The sequence below is a fragment of the Rhinopithecus roxellana genome, chromosome 9 (assembly GCF_007565055.1).
Source record: "Rhinopithecus roxellana isolate Shanxi Qingling chromosome 9, ASM756505v1, whole genome shotgun sequence".
NCBI lineage: Eukaryota > Metazoa > Chordata > Mammalia > Primates > Cercopithecidae > Rhinopithecus > Rhinopithecus roxellana.
Window position 1 is genome coordinate 96,621,918 of NC_044557.1, and position 25,222 is coordinate 96,647,139.

General features: G+C 40.8%; 1 pseudogene; it reads right to left on the reverse strand.

The window, feature by feature from the left end:
- Positions 1 to 289: 289 nt before the first annotated feature.
- The window catches only part of LOC104669225, a 44,804-nt pseudogene continuing 19,871 nt past the window's right edge, over positions 290 to 25,222 (reverse strand).

Below are 25,222 nucleotides of genomic sequence, written 5' to 3' on the forward strand. Positions count from 1 at the left end.
TCATTAAGTAGGAGACTGCTGTATTGCTAATGTTAAAGGTATTTTTGACTTATGATGGGTTTATTGGGAATTAACCACAATGTAAATCAAGGACCATCTGTATCTTGTATAGTTTTTACTAATGCATTGAAAGAGATCTGTGTAAATTATCTATGACTTCAGAATATGCATATTACCTCCAACTGTGTTAACTCATGTTTTTAAAGAGAATAATGGTATTTTTACACTACGTGGATGTGCTGCAGTAGAATTTTTCTAAGCTACAAAAGTGTATGAATAAAAAATCAACTTAAACTTTTTGGGAAATAATTTCTACTAAAGATTCATAATCAGCATATTCCTTCAATGACCAAGTTCATCCAGTAGATAATCTCCTTGCATAAAAGTTTCAAGATCATGCAGTGACTTGCTTATTCTGTAATCTGAGACCTGGTTCTGTGGAACATTATAGATTCTTATTTTCTCTGATCTTCCTTTACTTCCAATCTGAATTTTTCTAGCACTGTGTTTATTCATTTCTTCTTCTAGATACATATTGTATAGTTTTACACGTAACTTTTTCATAGTCAGCTCTTTACTTTTCAGTTGAGATCTCTCTTGCTGACATTCAGAAACACCTGAATAGTGTTACAAGAATTAAAAAGTTTTAATAGAAAAATCTTCTTTACTAATTTTCAAGGAATACTCCTTTTCCTTCTCATCCCTTTTCTTCTTTCTGTTGGAAGATGAACTAGCTGGACAGCACTGTCCGTGGTATTTACATGTTGCCCCCCCGCCCCCCAGCTCCACTGGCTCGCTTAGTGTTGATTCTCTAATCTTTCGGATTAATCACCAGATTAATCTCAGTAGGTTGGGGCAATACTGCTTACAGTCATGGTGCTAGTATGGATGAGGCCTTGCTTTTCTGTCCTTGGCACTCTTTGTACTCTGTGCACACGTCCTTCAAATTTCATGTGCCTATAGGCTTCTGAACCCCCAATGCTGGCAGATGCATGTCTGAGGCCACCTATTTCACTGGGAAAATATTCCAGGGTTTCAAAATGCCATCTTTTAAACGCAGCGTATTGCTGATACGTATCAAATATCTCTGAAGTAAACAACATTGCCTCCTGACCTCCAACTCCTGCAGTTACTTCCAGGATCAAATCATTTTCATCTGTTTCTTCTGATGCTTCAACTGGTTATTTCTTTTTATAACACAGAGTTATTTCATTCTCTGCAAGTTTCCTTAAATCTTCATCCTCTTTGTGCAGCAAGTACTCGGTCTCCTGCAGCTCCTGTTCCTTCTTGTTCAGCAGCTTGACCACCGCCAACAACTCATGCCTACTGACCTTCAAATGGGCTTCAGACCCCGCCTGGCGCCTGAGAAAGGTCTGCAAGGGCCCGCCCCAGGCGAACAGCCTCTCCAGCGGCAGGCTACCTCAGCTCAGGGGCCTGGTGGGCTGGGCCAATGGCCCCTGTGGGGCCAGAGCCACCAGGCAGTGCCCTCAGCAAGTTTTATATCACACTGTGCAGTTTGATCTACAAGCCAGTAGATGGTGCTTATAGGTAAGAGCTGGTGCAGCTAGTGTGGCTGGGTATATACTTGAGCCTTGTTTACAGGCAGAAGCTCTGTTGCCCTGGGCAATGAACTGATTCGTGGAATGCATAGTGGTCTCAGCTCTCTGCTCAGCCCCTGGGGGGAGGTGGTGCTCATTGGGGGTGCACCTACAGGTCCCGTGATGGCAGGCACAAGCACCTGTGCTGAGGGAGAATCCAGTGGGTGACCACCAAGCACCCAGAGATGTGCCTAGGTGTGGAGCTGGAAAACTCCCTCAGTTCCATTCTCTGTATGGTGATGGGGGGCAGCCTGAACTCTCATCCAGGAGAGTGGATGTTCCAGATGCCTGGAGATCTGCCTGGTGTGTAGCGGAGAGGACTCCTCTGCACCAGGGTCTCTGCACAGAAACAGTGGGGGCAGGTCAGGCTGCTTATCAAGTTGAGTGAGTGTTCCAAATGGCTGGAGATCTGCCTGAGTGTGGAGGAGAGAGGGCCCCCTGCACCAAGATCTCTGCACAAGAGGGGTGAGGAGACTCAGGCTGCTGATCTGGGCAAGCAGATGCTCTGAACGTCTGGAGATCTGCCTGGGCATAGAGCAGTGAGGACCCTGTTGCACCATAGTCTATGTCCAGGAGGGATGGGGCAGCTTAGGCTGCTGGTCCAGGCCAAGTGTGCTCTGAATGCCTGGATTTCTGTCTGGGGTGGAGTGGAGAGGGCCCTGCTACACCATGATCTCAGAGGAGCAGTCTGGGCACCCAGCAATGACACATGCAGGCGGGTTCCAGGTTGCCAAGATGGCCCTGGCTGAAGCCTTGCTGCCCACATAAAACTGCAGCTGTAGCAGCTTTCCTCCTGCCCCAGACCTGTGATGGGGAGAACACAATTCTAGCACCTACTGCTGAGGCAATTTCCACAGTTCTGACTGTGGAGACTCCTACCCCACTCCAGAGCAGGTGCTCCAATCTCTTACCCAAGACTAAAATGCCTGTGTAGTCATGCTACTGGTCAGCAAAGGATGGGTGACTTTGCATGCGCCTAGATTAAAAATGGCATCCTGATCTCAGTCCTGAGTCTGGGAATATGTCTGTGGCTTTTCCTGTTCACATTCCTTCACGGTGGCTTCAAACCTCTCCCCAAGTTAGTTCCACGGCTTGAGAGAAGCAAAGTGCTCTCCCTTGGTCTGTCTTTCTCAGATCCCCATGGAAAGGTGACTTACAGAGTGGGGTTCTCTGCCTCTCTCACATACTGAGGCTTCACTCACTTTGATCAGCCATACACTGTCATGGGGGCTGTTGGCCGGTGTTCTCCTCCCTGGGATTTGGAATGTCCTTCACAATTCTGGTAGATTCCCATTTTCCTTCTTGAATTAAGCTCACAGAGTTGATCCTTATGCACTGCCTTGCTGTTTCCAAGTGGCTGAGCACACACTAAAAGCCTTTAATCCACCATCTTGAGAAAAAGATGGTCTTTTCTTACAAGGACGTTAAGTCATATGTCCTTATATGTCCATTGTAAGTCATGGATTTAGGGCTCACTCTAATCCAGTATGACTTCTTTTTAGCTAAATACATCTGCAAGGGCTGTATTTCTAAATAAGGTAAATAAGGTCACATTCTGAGGATCTGGATGAATGTAAACTTCCAAGTAAACTTTCTTGACTTCAGGGGCCACGTGCGTAAATAAGTATGTGAATAGGGGTGTGTGTGTGTGTTTGTGTATTGGGTGTGGGTGGGAAGTTGTTGGAAGACTGAGACATGGGGGTATCCCACTACAGCCATTTAAAACACTATTCTGGATATATATATAAAAGCTGAGCTGCTGTAACTGGGCTTGTAGGTTACCAGTTTGGGATCCTTCCTGGGCCAGAGAAACACATTTGAATTTATTCCAAGTGAAATTAAGTCACGGAGACTCTGGCTGCTAGAGGTATGGGGTAGACGGGAGGAGGGACTGGATTGGAAGGGAGCCTGCATGGAGGTAAGTACAACATCAAGGAAGTTTCTCTAATTGTCCAGGCATAGTATGGAATACTTTAAAAGACAGGAGCTTGGAAAGTAAGTGTATTTAATTCCAGTTTAAGTAGATGCCAAGAACACCTTGGAGGTAATTAAAAAAAACTTTATTCGTATATCAGATCACATCTTTGTGGGTTATTTGTAAAATGACAGTGACTAATAATATTTTCTAGTAAATTTCCAATATATGCCAGAAGGTGGCAGCATTGTCAAACAGGAGGATGCTTGGTGCTGCCTGCCACTCTCCTTTATATGCCTTGGGACCCACTGAATTTAAGGCCATCTCCTCTCTCTCACCCCCGCCCTTCTGCATCCCCTCTTCCATGTCTTTCTCCTTGCGGGGTTAACATGGCGTGGGCTGGGAGAAGTGGGGCATCAACACTGGTCTCCTTTTATATTAATATCCTCAGAATAGAACCTCCTTAAAACACTACGTCTCCTTTTTTATTAATATCCTCAGAATAGAACCTCCTTAAAACACTACGTCTCCTTTTATACTAATATCCTCAGAATAGAACCTCCTTAAAACACTACTTTGATTGTATTAAATGTCTCCCTTAAAAATCTCTGGGAGGTAAGACCAGAATGATGAGGAACTTAGAACAATTTCCCATATTTCAGAAAAGCCATGCCTTGGTAAAATGTCAGCTGCTTATGCTAGGATCGTTATGGATTCTGCGATAAATCTGATTGTCTCAGGCTGAGCAAAGACCTGGGTTGGGAGTTTCAAATATTTTTCCAGAAGCAGAGAAATATTATCTCTAAATAAATTCAGCCAGGCAATTAAACTCTTTCAAAACATTGGAATCTTGATTAACACATAAGAAAGCAGGGGTGGTGAGAATCTTGGGCTTCATTATCTTGGTGGATACAAAGGTCGTCTTCATTTAAAAGACTGTTTTGATTAGGGTGGCAGGGCTAACCAAAAAAACCTGGGTTTGGAGTTGGGCCGATCCCTAACTCTGCAACCTCCAGTAAATAATTCAAAATCTTTGAGCTTCATTTTTCTCATTGCATTGGATTGCTATTGACATAAATTAAATAGTGTATATGAAGAACCTAGTATAGTGCTAGCACATAGCTGATGCTCAACAAGCTTTTCTTGAATGAATGGAACTAACAGCCAGAGCAATATTGAGTTTTAGAGGCCTGCTGTGTACCTGATATTGTGGTCGTGGCGAGACTCAAAAGCAACAAATGGAAAGAAGAAAAGAATATGATTCTCTGATCTGGGACATTTAAATTACTATTTTTAATTTTTAGATCTTGGGCAATTGAACACATTTGAAACTGCCCCCTGGCTCTGGAGGGGGGTGATAAGTAAATGAGATGCCAGGCCACATGCCACTTTTCTTACATACCTCACAGCATGCAGTAGAGTACACAATATCAACTCTAGAAATTGAGCCATTAGAAAGAAAGGAACGCATGAGTGTGTCTTTGATTTGAATACAGGTAATCATCTCATTACCTGAGGTTCGAGGGAGGGCAAATCTTCCCTTTAATCTCTACTGGCTTTATTGTCAGGGAAAAAGACAGGGACTTGCCTCCATTATTCACCATCTCTTATTTGAGGACACTTACTTAGCCTGTGCTCAAACAGATAGTCTAATAAGATGCTTGATGGAGAGAGGGTGTGTGTGAACGTGAACGTGGAAAATGGTGGCCCCAAGGTCTTCCTCTTGAGCTTTCTCAGGCTAGCCGAGGACAGGAGCAATCACAACAGCTCAAGTTAGAAAGGGGCTGAAGGGTTGACTTGTTCAACTGGCCTTGTATTCTCAAATTCCTTTTTTGATATTGCTTCAGGAACACTTCAAGAAAATCTGCAAGTAGAGCTTGAGATCTCGGTACCCTGTGCCACCTTGCAATGCCTTTTTCTTCTCAGGAGAAGCTGGGCTTCTCAAACTATGCCCTTTGTTAATTGTTCTTTCTTTGAATACTTCAAGGCCCTGCATTCGTTCTACATGTGGCTCCCTCCCACCCCAGTAATGGAGGAGGATTATGTGAATTCTAATAACATTTTTTTTCCATAATTTCCAATAGCTCCTTTTTGGAAAATTATGCTGTCTAATACTTTTTCGTTAAAAGTATCATTTTATTGAAGAATTATACTTCTGTTTCTGTGCGTGAACATATATAGATTTCTATAAAAATTCAGGAATCGGCTGGGTGCAGTGGCTCACGCCTGTAATCCCAGCACTTTGGGAGGCTGAGGTGGGTGGATCATGAGGTCAAGAGATCAAGACCATCCTGACTAACACGGTGAAATCCTGTCTCTACTAAAAATACAAAAGATTAGACGGGCGTCATGGCGGGTGCCTGTAGTCCCAGCTACTTGGGAGGCTGAGGCAGGAGAATGGCGTGAATCCAGGAGGCGGAGCTTGCAGTGAGCCAAGATTGCGCCACTGCACTCCAGCTGGGCAACAGAGCGAGAGTCCGTCTCAATTTAAAAAAAAAAAAAATCAGAAACCAGCTTGTCATTAAGTGAGTTGTAACTCATTGTTTATTGGATGCATACAGATACCAGGAATACGGGAGTGAATAAGACAGAAAACCCGCCCTCCAGGAGTTTGTATTTTAATAAGCTGTCATCTCACACAAGGTGAAAGATTGTATTATCTATTGCATAACAAATTGTTATTGTATTATTTATTGTATTATCAATACAATCTATTGATAAATAAAGAGATTGTATTATCTATTGCATAACAAATCACCTCCAAAACATAATGGCTTAAAATAATAAACATTTAACTTGTATTTTCCTCTTTCTGCTGGTTAAGAATTTGGGAATGGCCTACCTGGCTGGTTCTGACTTAGGGTCTTACATGTGACTGCAGTTGGATGTTGGCAAAGGCTGGAGTCATCTGAAAGCTTAAATGAGGCTGGAGAATCTGTTTTGAAGATGGCTGTCTCACACCGCTATAAGCAGGAGGCCTTAGTTCCTAACCATGTGGCCTCTCCATAGATGGCTTGAGTACCCTCACAACATGGAGGTTGGCTTTCTTCAGAGTGAGTGAATGCCTCAGGATACAGCAAGCCTACCTTTCCCCAGAGGCCATGATTGCCTCAGGATGCAAAAGCAAGCTTTTGTACCCACATGTTAATTAATTAGTTAATTCAACAAGTTTTTATTGAACACCGACTGTTTGCTAGAAGTTCCAGCATTGAAACATCCCTCATTCTTTCCTCACTGAGAGTTTGGAAAAAGTAAAAATACTTTCAGCTTAGTTAAAGATTGGAAGGACTAGAGTAGTAGTATTTTCTAGAGTCATTCATAGAGAAATAAACCATCTAACCAAGGTAGGGGTGCAATCCAACCAGTTGCAAATAAACAGTGCAATTGTATTTGATTCAAGTGTGCTCTGGGTCTCTTTTTATTTTGGAAATCATTGTGCTTTTGGAATGGCTGCCTAGCAACCAGGGCTTTGCTCAGTTCACACCAGGAGTGTTTGAGCAGAGTTGTTCAATGGCATTAAAATTCACTGGGTTTCCCAAGCAGTAGAAAAACTGCTAGACGCAGCTGAGTGTGGTGGCTCATGCCTGTAATCCCAGCATTTTGGGAGGCCAAGGCGGGCAGATCACAAGGTCAGGAGTTCAAGACCAGCTTGACCAGGATGGTGAAACCCTGTGTCTACTAAAAATACAGAAAAAAAAAAAAGAATTAGCTGGGCGTGGTGGTGCATGCCTGTAATCCCAGCTACTCAGGACGCTGAGGCAGGACAATTACTTGAACCCAGGAGGCGGAGGTTGCAGTGAGCCGAGATTGCGCCACTGCACTCCAGCTTGGGTGACAGAGACTCCATCTCAAAAAAAAAAAAAAAAAAAAAAAAAAAAAAAGAAAAAAAAAAGAAAAGAAGAAAACTGCTAGATGCTGAGCCTGTATGGCCACCTAGCAGTGCAGAGAGTGAGTGTCAAGGTCGGAAGACCCTGGGAGGGGTAGAATTTTTCTAGGTTGGGAGGAAGGATGTGCATGCACGATGGTAGTTTTATGCATGGTTGGCTAACAGTGGCATGATTCACATCTAAGAATAGATAACATTTGTTTGAAAATGTTCTTGGTGTTTGCTTTCAGCGATGCTTACACTGAAATGGGAATGACACAGAAAAATAGAATGTGGTGAGTATGTCCCTCTTGTTTGTGAACATTCTACAGTTTTGTGATTAGCAGCTTTCAATTTTAGAGCTCTGGCACATAGATCATTCAAATCAACTTATTTCTCAAAATTTGCACTGGCCCCAAACAAAAACATATGACTAGAATCCTTTTTAAAAATGGGGTTTGAAAAAAGTTAAATCCATCTGTATGCAAGACTATGCTATATGTGGTCTTGGACCCTGGGTTAAGTGCTGTTGAAGTGAGAAAGACATTGTTTGGTATTTACCATTCATTCATTCCTTTATTCAACAAATATTAAAGGTACAATTTTCCAGGCACTCTGTTAGGCATTGGAATATAGACATCAATAAAATAGACACATTCGCTGTCCTTATAGTATTACATTCTAGTGGGACTCATGACATATGAGAAAGAGAGAAAAACTCACATAGCTCTCCTGGGGCAGTAGAAGGGCCAAAGGACTCCAGCAGGTGAAATAAGGATTTTGACAGCTACACAGGAAACTCAGAGCTGCCAAATTCTGCCTTTTTGGATGCTTTTCTGTGAATCCCATCCATGACAGGTGAATTCTTACGTAACAGACTTGTTTATAAGCTACACCAACTCAAGATGTCCAACTGGGCTACCAGAAATAAAACTGTAACTCCTTCACTCACCCACATTGATTATTCGTTAAAGCTTCACCTCTTTCAAAATCTCTCCCTCTCATTCAAGGAGGGCTCTGAAATTTTTTCACACATGCTTGCAAATTGCTATTCCCTAGAGCACTGTGGGGCTTCTAGTGAGGTGTCATTGAAGACTCATGAACAGTGGGAAGAAATAATCAAATGTATCTTTAAGATTAATTTGCAAACAGGGAATAGAGTGACGTAAAGTGGAATGAAATCGGAATTAAGAAATACCATAAAGAAGCATACTGGAAGGATTTTTATGTGTTTTTATTGTTTTTTGGCCAACTAGCTCTCCTTTCTCAGTTTAGCTCTTCAATTCTGCTTTGGGGGACCATCTTTCCCATTCTTAGTCATTGTGATTTGGGTGGGGCTAATCTAACCCCCACTCTGGGGGTGGGGTTAGTGAACTAGCTCTGGCCGAGGAGAAAACATACAGCACATTGTTCCAAAATCACAACAATTGTTCCGAAACCACAACAATCATTCATAGAATGTTTGCTGGAACCATGAGTGAGGCCTCCTCTTACCAATGGGGTTGCCAGTTGGTAGGATGCAAACCCAAAACTCTGTTTGCTATTACATAAGAAAAACTACTGACTGAAAGTGCTGTCAAGTCAGACAGAACTAGAGCAGTGATATGGAGAGTGATATTTGGTAATAATGAGGACCTGGATCCAGCCCTGTCTGAAGTCTAATTTTCAGTTACATTTTCCCACAAATTATTATCTTTTTTTTTTTGAGACGGAGTCTCGCTCTGCCGCCCAGGCTGGAGTGCAGTGGCCGGATCTCAGCTCACTGCAAGCTCTGCCTCCCAGGTTCACGCCATTCTCCTGCCTCAGCCTCCTGAGTAGCTGGGACTACAGGCGCCCATCACCTCGCCCGGCTAACTTTTTTGTATTTTTTAGTAGAGACGGGGTTTCACCGTGTTAGCCAGGATGGTCTCGATCTCCTGACCTCGTGATCCGCCCATCTCGGCCTCCCAAAGTGCTGGGATTACAGGCTTGAGCCACCGCGCCTGGCCTATTATCTTTATTAGAGGTGATTTGAGTTGGAATTTCTACGATTTCCACAAGAAGATCCTGGGGTAATACACTAGAATATTGAGCAACATCAAGGCTTTAACACTAGCAGTTGTAAAGTAATTAAAATTGGGGATGCCTTTGAGAAGGATTACAAAAAGATGTGGTAGATGAAGGAGAGAAGAGTAAGGCAGTAGGATTTGCCAGCTTTAGCCAGATGATTAAGAAGATAGTGCTATCTGTTCTTAATAGAAACAAAGAAGTCAGGAAAATGATTTGGAGTAAGGCAAAGGGGTAGGAGTGAAATCTACTGTAGACATGTTGAGTTGCTACTGATAGCTGGGCATCTAACCTAGTAGTTGAAAATTTGGGACTGAGTCAATGTGGAGAGACCATTTCTACAGTGGGAGGCAATAATTAAAAATAATGTGCCAGTTAAATCATGAAGGGAGAACATGATGAATACGGAAGAAGAATGGGCCATTGGAAGACCCAGGTTTAGGATTCAAGAAGAAAATGTGAAACCAACAAAAATGGTTTCTTGTCCCAGTGCCTTTGCATGTGGGACCTTGATCCCCTGGAATCCACTACTCTTATGTCAGTCACTTCTTTAAGAGAGTTCAGATAGAACTTCTTCTAGCCTATCTTCTCTGCCTGTCCATCTTGTGCACCTGAGGTTGGGCTTCCCAGTGTCTATTTCAGTTTCCCACTGCACTTATCCCATTTTATTGTCACTATATCTCTGAGTCTGCTTCTGCAACAGACTTGGCTAGAATTTGAAACCAAATCTTCCTGATTCTAGAAGGCATGCTTTTCCCACTATGCTTTGCTGTGATGATTTTTAGCCTACCTACAGTAGGACAATTGAAAACACCAATGAGATGATGTATATGAAATTGCTTTGGAAACTATAAATTAACATGTAAGCATAAGCTGACATTACTATTGCAAATCTGTTACTGACTATATATTTGTGTGCGTTTAAGGTGACATTATTGCAAATGTAGATAGTATATGTACACATGTGCATTAACATGTAATATGTAATAAAGTATGTGTATATATACAGATAGAATAACATTAATATTTTATGTCTGTGGAATTATTCTTACATGTTATATTTATGTGGGTGTGAATGTGTGTATATTTATTACAGTACTCAGGAGACAATCAAGTTGTTGGCTTTTAAAATGTACTCTATTAAATGAGAATTTAGACAAAAAAAGAATTTTTCTGATATGTCCTGATACCAGTACTGTAAATACTCAAATTCATAATCTTGAATGTTGATAATAATAGTAATTATTTGCTACACATGAATTTGTGGTCTTTAGCCTACAAAGGATGATCACAAGCACTATTCTATCTGTTCTCACCAAAACACTGTGAGGGTATCTGATTTGTATATTGGGAAGTATTGGCTTTGATGTTTGGCAGACTAGGGCTTCTACTCTGGATCCTGTTTACTTTCTAGCTTGGTTCTTTTGAGCACATTATAATAGTTACATGATTGAGTGTGTTTTCTGTTCATATTCTTTTACATATTGTTTCTAATTTTTCATAGGGACTCCTAAAGGGTAGATATTGTTCCCATTTATGGATGAGAATACTTGTTATTGGAGTAGTTATGTGACTTGGATATTTATTTATTTATTTATATTTTTGAGCTAGAGTCTCGCTCTGTCGCCCAGGCCGGACTGCAGTGGCGTGATCTCGGCTCACTGCAAGCTCTGCCTCCCAAGTTCACACCATTCTCCTGCCTCAGCCTCCCGAGTAGCTGGGACTACAGGCGCCCATCACCACGCCCGGCTAATTTTTTGTATTTTTAGTAGAGATGGGATTTCACTGTGTTAGCCAGGATGGTCTCCATCTCCTGACTTCATGATCTGCCCGCCTTGGCCTCCCAAAGTGCTGGGATTACAGGCATGAGCCACCGCGCCTGGCTGATATTTATTTATTTATTTATTTAGAGATGGAGTCTTGCTCTGTTGCCCAGGGTGGAGTGAAGTGAAGTGATATTGGCTCACTGCAACCTCTGCCTCCTGATTTCAAGCGATTCTTGTGCCTCAGCCTCCTGAGTAGATGGGATTACAGATGCACACCACTACGTCCAGCTAATCTTTGTATTTTTAGTAGAGACAGGGTTTCACCATGTTGGCCAGGCTTGTCTCAAATTCCTGGCCTCAAGTGATCTGCCTGCCTCAGCCTCCCAAAGTTTTGGGATTACAGGTGTGAGCCACCGTGCCTGGCCACTTGAATCTTTTAAAAATGTATTGAGTTATTTTATGGACTAAAATATAATCTACCTTAGTAAGTATTCCATGTACTCTTGGAAAAAAATGTGTATTATGCTTATACAGAGTGGTGGATTCTATAAACGTTAATTTGGTCAAGTTAGTTGACAGTATTGATCAAGTCTTCAGTTTCCTTACCAATCTTCTGTCAATTTGTTTGATTAATTACTGAGTTAGTGATATTGAAATCTCAGACCAAAATTGTCAGTTTTTCACATCTCTTTTTGGTTTTATCAGCTTTTACTTCATGTATTTTGAAATTCTATTATTAGGTGTATAAACATTCAGAATTGTTATGTTTTCTTGAATTTATCTCTTATTATGAAATGAACATTATTATCTGTGGTAATATTATGTCTTCTGAAGTCTATTTTGTTTGAATTTAATATAGCCAAATGCATCTTTCTTTTTTAGTTTTTTTTTTTTTTTTTTTTTTTTTTTTTTTTTTTTTTTTTTTTAGTTTTTTTTTAAAATTATACTTTAAGCTCTGGGATACATATGCAGAACATGCAGGTTTGTTACATAGGTATACATGTGCCACGGTGGTTTGCTGCACGCATCAACCCGTCATCTACATTAGGTATTTCTACTAATGCTATCCCTCCCCTCGCCCCCTACCTCCTGACAGGCCCTGGTGTGTGATGTTCCCGTCCCTGTGTCCATGAGTTCTCATTGTTCAACTCCCATTTATGAGTGAGAACATGTGGTGTTTTGTTTTCTGTTGCTGTGTTAGTTTGCTGAGAGTGATGGTTTCCAGCTTCATTCATATCCCTGCAAAGGACATGAACTTACATATTATTCCATGGTATGCAAGTGCCACATTTTCTTTATCCAGTCTATTGTTGATGGGCATTTGGGTTGGTTCCAAGTCTTTGCTATTGTGAATAGTGCTGCAATAAACATAGGTGTGCATGTGTCTTTATAGTAGAATGATTTATAATCTTTTGGGCATATACCCAGTAATGGGATTGCTGGGTCAAATGGTATTTCTGGTTCTAGATCCTTGAGGAATCTCCACACTGTCTTCCACAATGGTTGAACTAATTTCACTCCCACCAACAGTGTAAAAGCATTACTATTTCTCCACATCCTGTCCGGCATCTGTTGTTTCCTGACTTTTTAATAATCGCCATTCTACCTGGCGTGAGATGGTAGTATCTAATTGTGGTTTTGATTTGTATTTCTCTAATGACCAGTGATGAGATGATGAGCTTCTTTTCATATGTTTGTTGGCCACATAAATGTCTTATTTTGAGAAGTGTCTGTTCATATCCTTTGCCCACTTTTTGATGTGGTTGTTCGATTTTTTTTTTGTAAATTTGTTTAAATTCCTTGTAGATTCTGTATATTAGCTCTTTGTCAGATGGATAGATTGCAAAAATTTTCTCCCATTTGGTAGGTTGCCTGTTTACTATACTGATAGTTTCTTTTGCTGTGCCTAAACTCTTTAGTTTAATTAGATCCTATTTGTCAATTTTGGCTTTTTTTTGCCCTTGCTTTTGGTGTTTTAGTCATGAAGTCTTTGTCCATGCATATGTCCTGAATGGTACTGACTATGTTTTCTTCTAGGATTTTTATAGTTTTAGGTCTAACATCTAAGTCTTTAATCCATCTTGAATGAATTTTTGTATAAGGTGTAAGGAAGGAGTCCAGTTTCAGTTTTCTGCATATGGCTAGCCAGTTTTCCCAACACCATTTATTAAATAGGGAATTCTTTCCCTATTGCTTGTTTTTGTCAGGTTTGTCAATGATCAGATTGTTGCAGATGTGTGCCATTATTTCTGAGGCCTCTCTTCTGTTCCACTGGTCTCTCTCTCTATATATTTTGGTACCAGTACTATACTGTTTGGGTTACTGTAGCCTTGTAGTATAGTTTGAAGTCAGGTAGTGTGATGCCTCCAGCTTTGTTCTTTTTTTTTTTTCTTAGGATTGTCTTGTCTATATGGGCTCTTTTTTGGTTCCATATGAAATTTAAAGTAGTTTTTTTCTAATTCTGTGAGGAAAGTCAATGGCAGCTTGATGGAGATAGCATTGAATCTCTAAATTACTTTGGGCAGTATGGCCATTTTCACAATATTAATTCTTCCTATCATGAGCATGGAATGTTTTTCCATTTGTTTGTGTTCTGTCTTATTTCCTTGAGCAGTGGTTTGTAGTTCTCCTTGAAGAGGTCCTTCACATCCCTTGTAAGTTGATATCACCACTGATCCCACAGAAATACAAATGACCATCAGAAAATACTAGGAACATCTCTGCACAAATAAACTAGAAAATCTAGAAGAAATAAATAAATTCCTGGACACATACACCCTCCCAAGGCTAAACCAGGAAGAAGTCCAATCCCTGAATAGACCAATAACAAGTTCTGAAATTGAGGCAGTAATTAATAGCCTACCAACCAAAAAAAAAAAAAAAAAAAAAAAAAAAAAAAAAGCCCAGGACTAGAAGGATTCACAGCCAAATTCTATGAGATGTAAAAGAGGAGCAGGTGCCATTCCTTCTGAAACTATTCCAAAGAATAGAAAAAGAGGGGTTCCTCCCTAACTCATGTTATGAGACCAGCATTATTCTGATACTAAAACCTGTCAGAGACACAACAACAGCAAAAAATTTCAGGCCAATATTCCTGAACATCAATGCAAAAATCCTTAATAAAATACTGGCAAACCAAATCTAGCAGCACATCAAAGAGCTTATCCACCATAATCAAGTCAGCTTCATCCCTGGGATGCAAGGCTGGTTCAACATATGCAAATCAATAAATGTAATCCATCGCATAAACAGAACCAATGACAAAAACCACATGATTATGTCAACAGATGCAGAAAAGGCCTTCAATAAAATTCAACACCCTTTTATGCTAAAAACTCTCAATAAATTTGGTATTGATGGAATGCATCTCAAAATAGTAAGAGTTGTTTATGACCAACCCACAGCCAATCTCAAACCGAATAGGCAAAAGCTGGAAGCATTCCCTTGAATACTGGCACAAGACAGGGATGCCCTCTCTCACCACTCCTCTTCAACATAGTGTTGGAAGTTCTGGCCAGGGCAATCAGGCAAGAGAAAGAAATACAGTGTGTTCAAATAGGAGGAGAGGAAGTCAAGTTGTGTCTGTTTGCAGATGACATGATTGTATATTTAGAAAACCCCATCATCTCAGCCCAAAATCTCCTTAAGTTGATAGGCAACTTCAGCAAAGTCTCAGGATACAAAATCAATGTGCAAAAATCACAAGCATTCCTATACACCAATAACAAACAAACAGAGAGCCAAATCATGCATGAACTCCCATTCACAATTGCTACAAAGAGAATGAAATACCAAATGCATCTGTCTTTTGATTGGTATTAATATGTTATATCTTTTCTTACCTTTTTATTTTTAATCTGTTTCTTCATATTTAAAGTACATTTCTTATAGAAAGCATATAGTTGTGTCTTGCTTTTTCCCACATTCTGAAAATCTCTGCCTTTTAATTGGGATATTTAGACCACTTACATTTAATGGGATTCTTGATATGGCATGTTTAAGTCTATCATCTTGCCACTTTTTAAAGAAGTTGGCCATATGTTGTTTCCTTTATCTTGCCTACTTTTGGAATGAGTATTTTTAAAAAAATTCCTTTTTATCTTCTTTGTTGGCTTATTTGCTGTAACTCTGTATTGTTATTTTAGAAGTTGCTTTAGGTTCAAGTAATATTATACTACTTCATGTGCAGTATAAAAAACTTATAATAGCATAATCTATTTTTCTCCTTACAACCTTATGATATTTTTGACATATGTTCTCCTTGTACCTGTGCTATAAAACCTGTACTACATTGTTATTATTTTTGCTTAAACAGATTAGTTTGCCTAAAGACATTTAAATAATAAAAAATCTTATATATTTACTCATGCAGTTACAACTTCCAGGGCTATTAATTCAATTGTGTAGAGCCACATTTCCATCTGATATCGTATTCCATCTGCCTAAATGATGATGTCTTTTTGTATTTCTTGTAATGCAGCTTTGCTGGTGAATACATTTTTTTTTTTTTTTCCATTGGGAATGATTACTTTATTTTTTTTTTTTTTAGACATTTCTTTCTTTTTTTTTTTTTATACTTATATCTATTTTTTTTTTTTTATTCTTTAAGTTCTAGGGTACATGTGCATAACGTGCAGGTTTGTTACATATGTATACTTATGCCATGTTGGTGTGCTGCACCCATCAACTCGTCAGCACCCATCAATTCATCATTTATATCATGTATAACTCCCCAATGCAATCCCTCCCTCCTCCCCCCTCCCCCAGCTTAAATGAGTTTCAAAATCAAACTAAAACAAAGTCAAAACAAAAAACTTTTACAGATATATGAAAACTAAACAAATGTATTCCTGGGCAACCTCTGCTGCTGATACCCAGGAATACATTTGTTTAGTTTTCATATATCTGTAAAAGTTTTTTGTTTTGACTTTGTTTTAGTTTGATTTTGAAACTCATTTAAGCTGGGCATAGAATTCTAGGTTGATAGTTTTTCTTTCAATACTTGTACTCAGGGTTTTGAGATTCTTATTCTGTGGGTTTACAGATTTCATCAAATTTGGACATTTTAGAGAAATATTTCCCCCAATTTTTTTTCTGTCTCCTATCACCTCCTTTAAGGACTCTAATTACCCTGTTTGATGCTGGATATTTTTGTGTTCCTATATTATAGAGCCTTGTTCTGGGACACAGTTAAGTTACTTGGAAACAGATTTTTTGAAGTGTTGCTTTTATGTCTTTTTTATAGGCTGGGTCAGAACAGTGTTTAGTCTAGGACTGATCATTTTCCACTACTGAGTTAAGAAGACCCTCTGAGTATTCTATCTACTGCCCAGAAAATCATAAGGCTTTCACATCTAGCTTGGGGAAGAGACACTGTTTATGACCCTGTGTCATAATATTTATATTAATTTAGTGGTTTCTCTGAGAATTACAATATACATACCTAAATGTTCACATTCTATTTAGAGTTAATATTTTAACACTTCAGGTAAAGCATAGATGCCTTACCATCATCCAGGTCGTTTTATCCTTATCCTTGGTGTTATAATTGACATGTATATTATGTCTACTACATTGGAGACCTCCCAGACAATGTTAGAATTTTTGCTTTCAATAGTCGCACATATTTTTAAGAATTTAAGAGAAGAAAAATAATCTATTTATGGAGTTATTTACATTAATGCCACTCTTCTTTTAATTCTGAAGTTTTCTTCCTTTTGATATAATTCTTCTTCAGCCTGAAGAACTTCCCTTTTTTTCAAGCAGATCTGCTGGTGACAAATCCTCTCAGCCATCTTTCATCTGAGAATGTCTTTATTTCAGAAGATTTTGGCCATATAATTATAAAATCTGTGTGTTTATTTACTGAAGATTTTTTAATTTAAATTGACTTCTTATTTTGGAGGAAGAAATTTAGACAAAATGAAAATTGAAATCACTACCATAAATGGAAAATCAATATCACTTGCTATAGATAGATGACAACAATAAGATACACAGTGAAAATAAAACATTATTAAAGTCTCTTTTGCCTCCCAGGCACTGGTCATTAAAGAAGCTCTCTTTGTAACAAGTTCCCTTTAAGAAACACTGGTTGGATGAATGGATGGATGGAGGAATGAATGAATGAATAATTAAAAACAGACTATTTCTGTCTTTTTATTCATTGAATAAAGATTTACTAAGCCCGCATTCTGTGATGGGCACTGAACTATCTCTGGAGCTGCAATAATCATGGGACAGACGAGGTTTAGGCTCTCCCAGCACTGGCAACTCAGTGTGAAGGAGTGGATCCAACCTTTACCTGAGAGTGGGCTTTGATGGGTGCAAGCTCGGGTAAGCGGCACACTTGAAAAGATGTAAGATGGAAAGGTTGTGAGAAATGAAGCTCTGTTGCCAATTGCTTCAGGCTGTCACTCCCTGTCTGCAGCATCCTGGGTTTTTCTCCCCTGCAGCTTGACCTCAGCTGAGATGGGTAGTGTTTGCTGCTTCCTGTGATGTTTGGAATCATCTCTTAGTATCATAACTGTCTGCTCCAAACATCTTTACTTAGCGTTTAGTGAGAGCCCGACCTTTTTCCACCCAAGGCCATTAGTTATATCAGTGGGCTCTGTGTGTGCTCTTAGTCGGAATAAATCCCCCCTGAGTCAGGGGCAATAGATCATGGGCTCCATCATTTATGGCCTATAAATTAAAGGGTGGTTGGGAAATCTGGCTTCTGTGCCTGGCCGCTCACTCCTTAGATACACAGTGTCACTCTTTTATTGGGGGATGTTGGGGGGAGGCTGTTTGGTCTCCTTCTGAACCCCCTGAAAGACAGTATTTACTGGCTATGGAAATACCTTCACCGCATGTTTATTTCTTTGAGACACTCTGCCTCAAGCTCATTGGATCCTTGTTCTTGTCTCTGTCCGGAGCTGTCTGGGCATTTAATGGCCTTGGGTGGTATGCTCTCCACATTTCCAAGGCTCCTCAGTGACAGCAGAATAGGCTTTTAAAAGTCTCACCACACCCAGAGTGTTTGGGGTTTCATAATGGCAAAGCGTGGCTGTCTTCTGCACTCTGGAGGTTGCATTCCGGAGACAGGGCGTTCCTGCCTTTCCACTGAGGCCACAAGGCTCCATTGATGGCTGGGACTGTCCCCTCCTTGCTCCTTGAGAGCCTCAGCAGCACTCTTGGGGCTCCTGCTTCCCCATGGCCTGTCGCATCACCTTTGAAAACAGACGAATGGCTGTGAAGTTGTAGGTTTCAGGATGGCTTTGCTGTTGTAGGGAGATTGTTCTCAGAGACATCTCTGTCAGCTTCAGCTCTTGGAGCATTGTGCTGTCTCCATATTTGGAACGAAATGCTATCGTGTAAAGCAGTTCTAGCATGTTTCTGTTTAGTCCATAGTGAGCTCATGAGGATCCAGGGAGGAGTGAGGAGCAAAAGTGCGTGAGTCTGTTGCATTCAAGGGATTGCAGAGTTAAAGGAATAGCAAAGATCACTGGTCCCATCATTTACCAGAGGCCAGCATCCTCACCCCAACATCCCTGACAGGTGCACATCCAGCTTTAGTCTGAATGTGCTGTACCCTGCCTGGATCCCAGCCTTGGTGAGCTCTTCACTTAAGGTGGAACCTCTCAGCCTCATCTTTGTCTCCCCTCATGCCAAGCTCTGAGCCTTCCTGCTGTCCCAAGGCAGGAGAGTTTTAAGAAACTCTAGATGGGTCAAATGAAACTTAATTTCAGATCCCACTTGGGTTGCCTGTCTAATATTTATCATCTGTCCAGTTATCTGGTAACTGGGATAAACTTTATCTTGATCCCAGCCACCTATCTCTCCCTTAGTCTCTGTGCCCAAGCCCTTGTTTTCATAACATATCTACGTCTCAGCCCTACATTGCCCTCATGGGATCTTCCTCCCCAGGATTTATAGCCTTGTCCTGGAGTTGCAGCCCAATGATTCGGGTCTTGCTGGCTGATGATGGAACTCCTAGATATAGACTTGTGTAGAGTACCACTTGCCCCTGTTTTCTTGCTGCTTTGTATTCCTGTGACTGCTGGTAACCCTGAACTAGAATCCATCATTAGGAAATAGGCCTAGCACCAGAACTGGACTGCTGAGTTAGATGCTTTTCCAGGAATTGTAGCTTGGCCCATGCACGAAATGTTTAATTTCAAGTCCCAGACCATCCTGGACCATCCATCAGTCTGTATCATCTAACTGCAGCTAATCATGATACTCCTGTATGCCTATTGAAAAATAAACCTCCTAAGGTAGAAATGTATTCAATGATAAAATATGCCATGTATTGAATAAGTACTACTACATGTTAGACACTTTGCTATGCATTTTTGTGTGCATTATATCCCCAAAGCCTATGAACTAGGTGTTATTATTCTTAATTAATTAAGTTGTTTATTTTTTGAGACAGGATCTTGCTATGGTGCCCAGGCAGGCCTCACACTCCTGGGCTCAAGTGATCCTTGTGCCTCAGCCTCCCAAGTAGCTGGTACTATGGATGTGTGCCATCATGCCAGGCCCTTTGCCCTTTTATTATTATTTCTAGTAGCATGCAGTGACTCTTCAGAGCACAGGCACTATAACTGGACTACCTGGATCGAAATTCCAATTGTGCCTCTTTTTAGTTGGGTACCTCGGATAAGCTGCTTGGTCTCTTTGGTTTTTAGTTATCTCATTCATAAAATGAGGTTAACTAATGATCACTTCAAATGGTAGTATGAGGACTGAATCAGTTGATGCATTTAAAATATTTAGAACAGGGCCTAGTGGCCCAGAGATGTCAAGTAAGTTGCCCAGCACACACAGTAAGTGGCACAGCTGGGACTTGCTGGAAGGACCCTTTGGTCTCTCCCTTTATATCTCATTGTGCCCCCTCATCAGCCTTGAAACCCCTGGGTTTGGGCTGGGTCACCCCTTAGATGGTAATTCTTCACAACAGTCAGCTTTGCTTTCCTTGGTCTTCAACTAGTCACACTTCATGTGTAAAGACCATGTTATTAATCTGCTTATCAAGAAAAAACAGTCTCTGTGTTGTCCTAGCTAAGAGAATGGAACTGACTTTTGGAATACCGGGATCTGGTAGGAGGATCTGCCACTTTCCAGATGAGTGATTTTTGGTAAATCAACAAATCTCTTCCATCTTCAGTTTTCCCATCTGTAAAAGAAAGAGAATAAACTCTACCTTGCAAGCCTGCCGTGAATTCAATTAGATGATATGGATAAGAGAGTGGATGTGAAGTAATTTTGTTAATATCAGTTTTCTCATTTGTAAGGTGGCATGATTGTACATGCATGTAAAGATCAAGTGAAAAGTTCATGTGAAGAGCTTAGCATACCACCTGTCACAGAGTAACTACTCAATAAATGCTACTGTCATCAACATCAGCAACACCAGTAAGATGTCCTAATCAAATGTAAACAAATATTTGGTTGTTTTCCTTTGATGAGGGGTTTCAGCAAATGCATCCATCCTACACCTTCCCCTCCTGGACAAGATGGTCCAGGAGGAATGCATGAATCTGCAAGACGGTTGCCCAGCATTAGGGCATGTAATATGGCTGTGAAGCAGATTTTCTGTCTGCCTGCAGATAACTAGTCTCTAGGGGACTTCAAACCTGTGACCCTGTCTTCGTTAGCCATGTGAACTTGCTGGCCTCGTCTGCCCTTGGTAATAATTCCTGCCAGGTCACAAAGAATATCTTTCCCCCATGAGCCTTGGGTTAATAGCAACCTTTGACCCTATTCACTTAAAAGGTAATAAGCAACAGAAGCATTCATTCATCCAGCAAACATTTATCAAGGGACATTCTTGAGTTTCTTAGTTCATCATGACTCAGTGTGCCTGCCGCTGACTCTTTCAGGCTGTCACATTCTTCCCAAGATAAGAACAAAGTCAGGTATTTGAATTTTCCTTGTATTTGGTCCATTCATCACCTTTACTCTTCTCTCCACACCCAGTCGAATCAGGAACTCACATTAAAAGGGCTTTGAGTTGATGACTCTGAAAAAGCCCAGGACCCTGATTCCCCTTCCTTTATGATCCCATTAGCAGGCTGATGGTGACGACCATGTGAACACACCAAACACAAGAAAGTATCACTGACAAATGCAGAACACATGTTGGCCGGTGCAAGGATGTGGCATTTCCTTTATGCCGGCAGGTCTACTTAATTCAGTTCAGTCCAGCAAGTTTTGGGTACGTGCCCATTTGCTCATTCATTCAATAATTCATTCATTCATCAAAATTTGAGTGTCGTATATAAACACTGTACTGTGCTGCATGCTAGATTGGAAACAAAAGAAATCTATAATGCTCACCCTGCTGGCATTCTAGTGGAAGATACTGTTTGCATTCGCAAAGCACCCAGAAAAAAATACATGCATGAGGAGAAGAAAAAAATAATATTTACTTCATTTATCATGTATGCTTGCCTTCATTCATTCATTCAATTTGTTAATTACCAACTGTGTGTCATGCACAATGCTAAATGCTGGTCCCCAGAGATGAACAACAAAGACATAATTTCTGCCATCACAGAAACTTGGAAGACCACCTTAGATGAGATGATCAAAGAACACCACAATAAAGCTGAAACCTGGCCGGGCGCGGTGGCTCAAGCCTGTAATCCCAGCACTTTGGGAGGCCGAGGCGGGCGGATCACGAGGTCAGGAGATCAAGACCATCCTGGCTAACACGGTGAAACCCCGTCTCTACTAAAAAAATACAAAAAACTAGCCGGGCGAGGTGGTGGGCGCCTGTAGTCCCAGCTACTCGGGAGGCTGAGGCAGGAGAATGGCGTAAACCCGGGAGGCGGAGCTTGCAGTGAGCTGAGATCCGGCCACTGCACTCCAGCCCGGGCGACAGAGCGAGACTCCGTCTCAAAAAAAAAAAAAAAAAAAAAAGCTGAAACCTGTATGGTGAGAAAGAACTAGCTTTGCCACCAGTGGTGAAAGGTCATTTCAGACAGAGGGAAGAACTTACATGAAGCCTTATTATAGGAAAGAGATTGACATTTTTGAGAAGACATTTTGAAAACAGACCAGTGGGGTTGGAAAGTAATGATGAAGGGGAAGGATGACAAGAGATGAGGACAGAATGGGGAAGGGCCACATAATGCAGAGAGCCTTGGCAGGCCATGATGGAAGTGTGGAGATATATAGCTATCTCCCTATCTATCTATCTATCATCTATCTATCTATCTATCTATCTATCTATCTATCTATCATCTATCTATCTATCTATCTATCTATCTATCTATCTATCTATCTATCTATCTATCATCTATCTATCTATCTATTATCTTTCTATCTATATCTCTATCAACTATCATCTATCTATATCATCTGTCTATCATTTATTATCTATCTATCTATCTATCTATCTATCTATCTATCTATCTATCTATCATCTACCTTTTGAAGTCAAAGGGAAACTTTTTAAAAGAGTTTGAAGCTGAACACTGTCATAATCCAATCTACTGTGTGCTTCTGGTGTGTCAGGAATTGTGCTGAGGACTCTGATGATAAAGTAAACAAACAATACTGAGACTCACCGAGTTTAGAAATTCATCCAATGCCATTCATCGCTTTTTCACGGTAGCAGTCAGCCATCTGAATGTAACCAATTAATGTATGGGATAGATAAAAATTAAAAAAAAAAGAAGGGGGAATTCAGTGACAGCTGGAAATAGAAACGCCATAGATGGGATAAGATTTGTTCAGGACCTTCTTGGACACAGAGAGCAGGAATGCTTCTGAACAGGGAGGTAGAATATACAAAATGAAGGGGGATGTGTCAGGAAAACAAAAGAGAATACTCCTTTCTTCATGTGTTACCTCGTTTAACCTACACAACATCTCTTTGAGGCAGGTATTATTTCCCCTATTTTCAGATGAGGAAACAGAGGCCCATAAAGTTACCTAGCCAAGGACACCTTGGCACGGTGGCATGGACCATTGTCTAGAGTTGGAAAGGTTTTTAACATCTGGCTGGTGAACCAGAGAGAAAACCAGAGAGTTCACCTACAGCTGAAGAAGACTTGGTACTAGAAGAGGCATTTCAGCTGTTTTGTTTGCTGTTAGTTAAGGATGGCATTCCCAACTTCCATCTGGCAAGGCTTGAATAAAGGCCAGGAGTGGGCCCTGTCCTAGGTCCTGTCCTAGGAGAAAACCCACTTGGCTGCGTGGTCAGTGCCGAATCCATTGCCCCTGACTTCTGTTCCCATGACAACTTTCAGCACTGTGAAAGATAGCCCTTCTGTGGCTAGCAGTGAAATTGCTCAGACCTCAGAGTCCTGGTGAATATGAGAGTGTTGTATTGGCTATTTTTCTCTTTCTGGGTTCTAGGAGGTTCCTTGAGGCTGAGTGTAAGAGGACTGTAACTTCTTTCTTTTGCTTCTCATCCCAAACTCCTCTCTGAGTCCTGCAGGGAGACAGACCCTCATTTGCCATTTTATCTGCAGAGCCTGGGGTGCAGCTCCCATAAGCAACCAATCTCCCCTCTTTACCTGGCCTCACTAACCTGAGGTTTTAGGGCTCTGGACTCAGCATTTCAGTCAGCCTTCAGGAACTGTTCCCTTGGCTGTGAACTCTGGGGCCCCTCTAAGCAGAGATGGCTTTATGAGTTTGTCCATGACTCATTCTGAGCTTAATGCTCTGCTGCCACAGGCTTAAATTCTTAGTCTTTTTATCTTTGAACTTATGTTTTGTAAGTGGAGTCCAATGGGACAATGAAGCACACACTTGAACAGAGGAGAGATGCACAGTGTGAGTGTCCCCAGTACTTCACCATGCCATTCACATTGGGGCATTCATGATGCCCATGAGCACAGTACTCTGGTGGACCCAGGATGTCTGGGAGATCAGCATGATTTAAAGTGCATACAAGACAGGCCATTTGAACTAGAGCTTACCTTGAGTGCAAAAGGAAGGTAATGGCATTCAAAAAAGCATGAATTTTTATTTGTGCTACTTCCTTGTATTAGTCAACCACTTATGCCAAGAATGATGGTTGATGAAAAGCGAAGATAAGTTAAGCCATAGTTTCCTTTCCTTGAAGTCCTTCCTTACTCATCAGTAAACCAAAGGTAGAAAGCATTGGTAGAATATATGTGTGCCAAGAAATGTAATAAAAACATTTGTGCTGTTTCCATTGTTCGGGTAAGAATAGCTTTGTGCTGTTTCCATTGTTCTGGTAAGAATGAAATACAGACTACCAATTTTGAATTATATAATTTTGGTGATTCTGCATTTGAGTTAAATGCTCTTATATTTGCATTTAAAACTGGCATGGCATAATATAAAGATGAACAGTAAAATTAATGGTACTTAGATTTTTTCCTTAGAATGATATTGAGTAACAAATACAAAACTCTCACCATGCCTAACTGAAAAAGGAACCATGAAAGGAAGAAAAAAAGCTTTATATTTTAGTTCCTGTAAGGGCATGTTTTCCCTGCATTTTTTGAACAAGAGGCTCTATATTTTCATTTCCTATTGGGCCCTGCAGATTGTGCAGCCATCCTTGCATTCAGGGCTTATCCAATCAAACAGTTTTTAGCTGCCCGATCAGCACCAGCCACATTACTCATCTGGGCATTTTTTTTTTTTTTTTCTATCCAGGCTGAGAATATGGCAGAGCTTGTCTTGGTTCTTTCTATTTAATCACTGCATCCTTCTAGCCACTGGGCATCCAGAGAGAAATAGATGCAACCCCTGCTCTGGAGGAGTTTACAGCACCTTGAGGGGAAATGACAGGTAATGATGCCTGGGGAGCACAGAACGGGGGTACCACCATGTCTGGAGGAGAGAGAACACTTTATTATTAATATCTTCTATTTTCCAGAACCTAGCACAGTGCCTGGTACACAGTGAATGCTCCATAAACGTTTAATAAATGAACAAATGGTGTGATGAACACAAGTGCCCTGTTAACAGCTGAATACTATGGAAATTGTAGGGTGTTCATTAATGGTGGGGGAAATACATGTGGTAGAGAGAAGATGGCTTTCCAAAGGTCAGCTGGAAC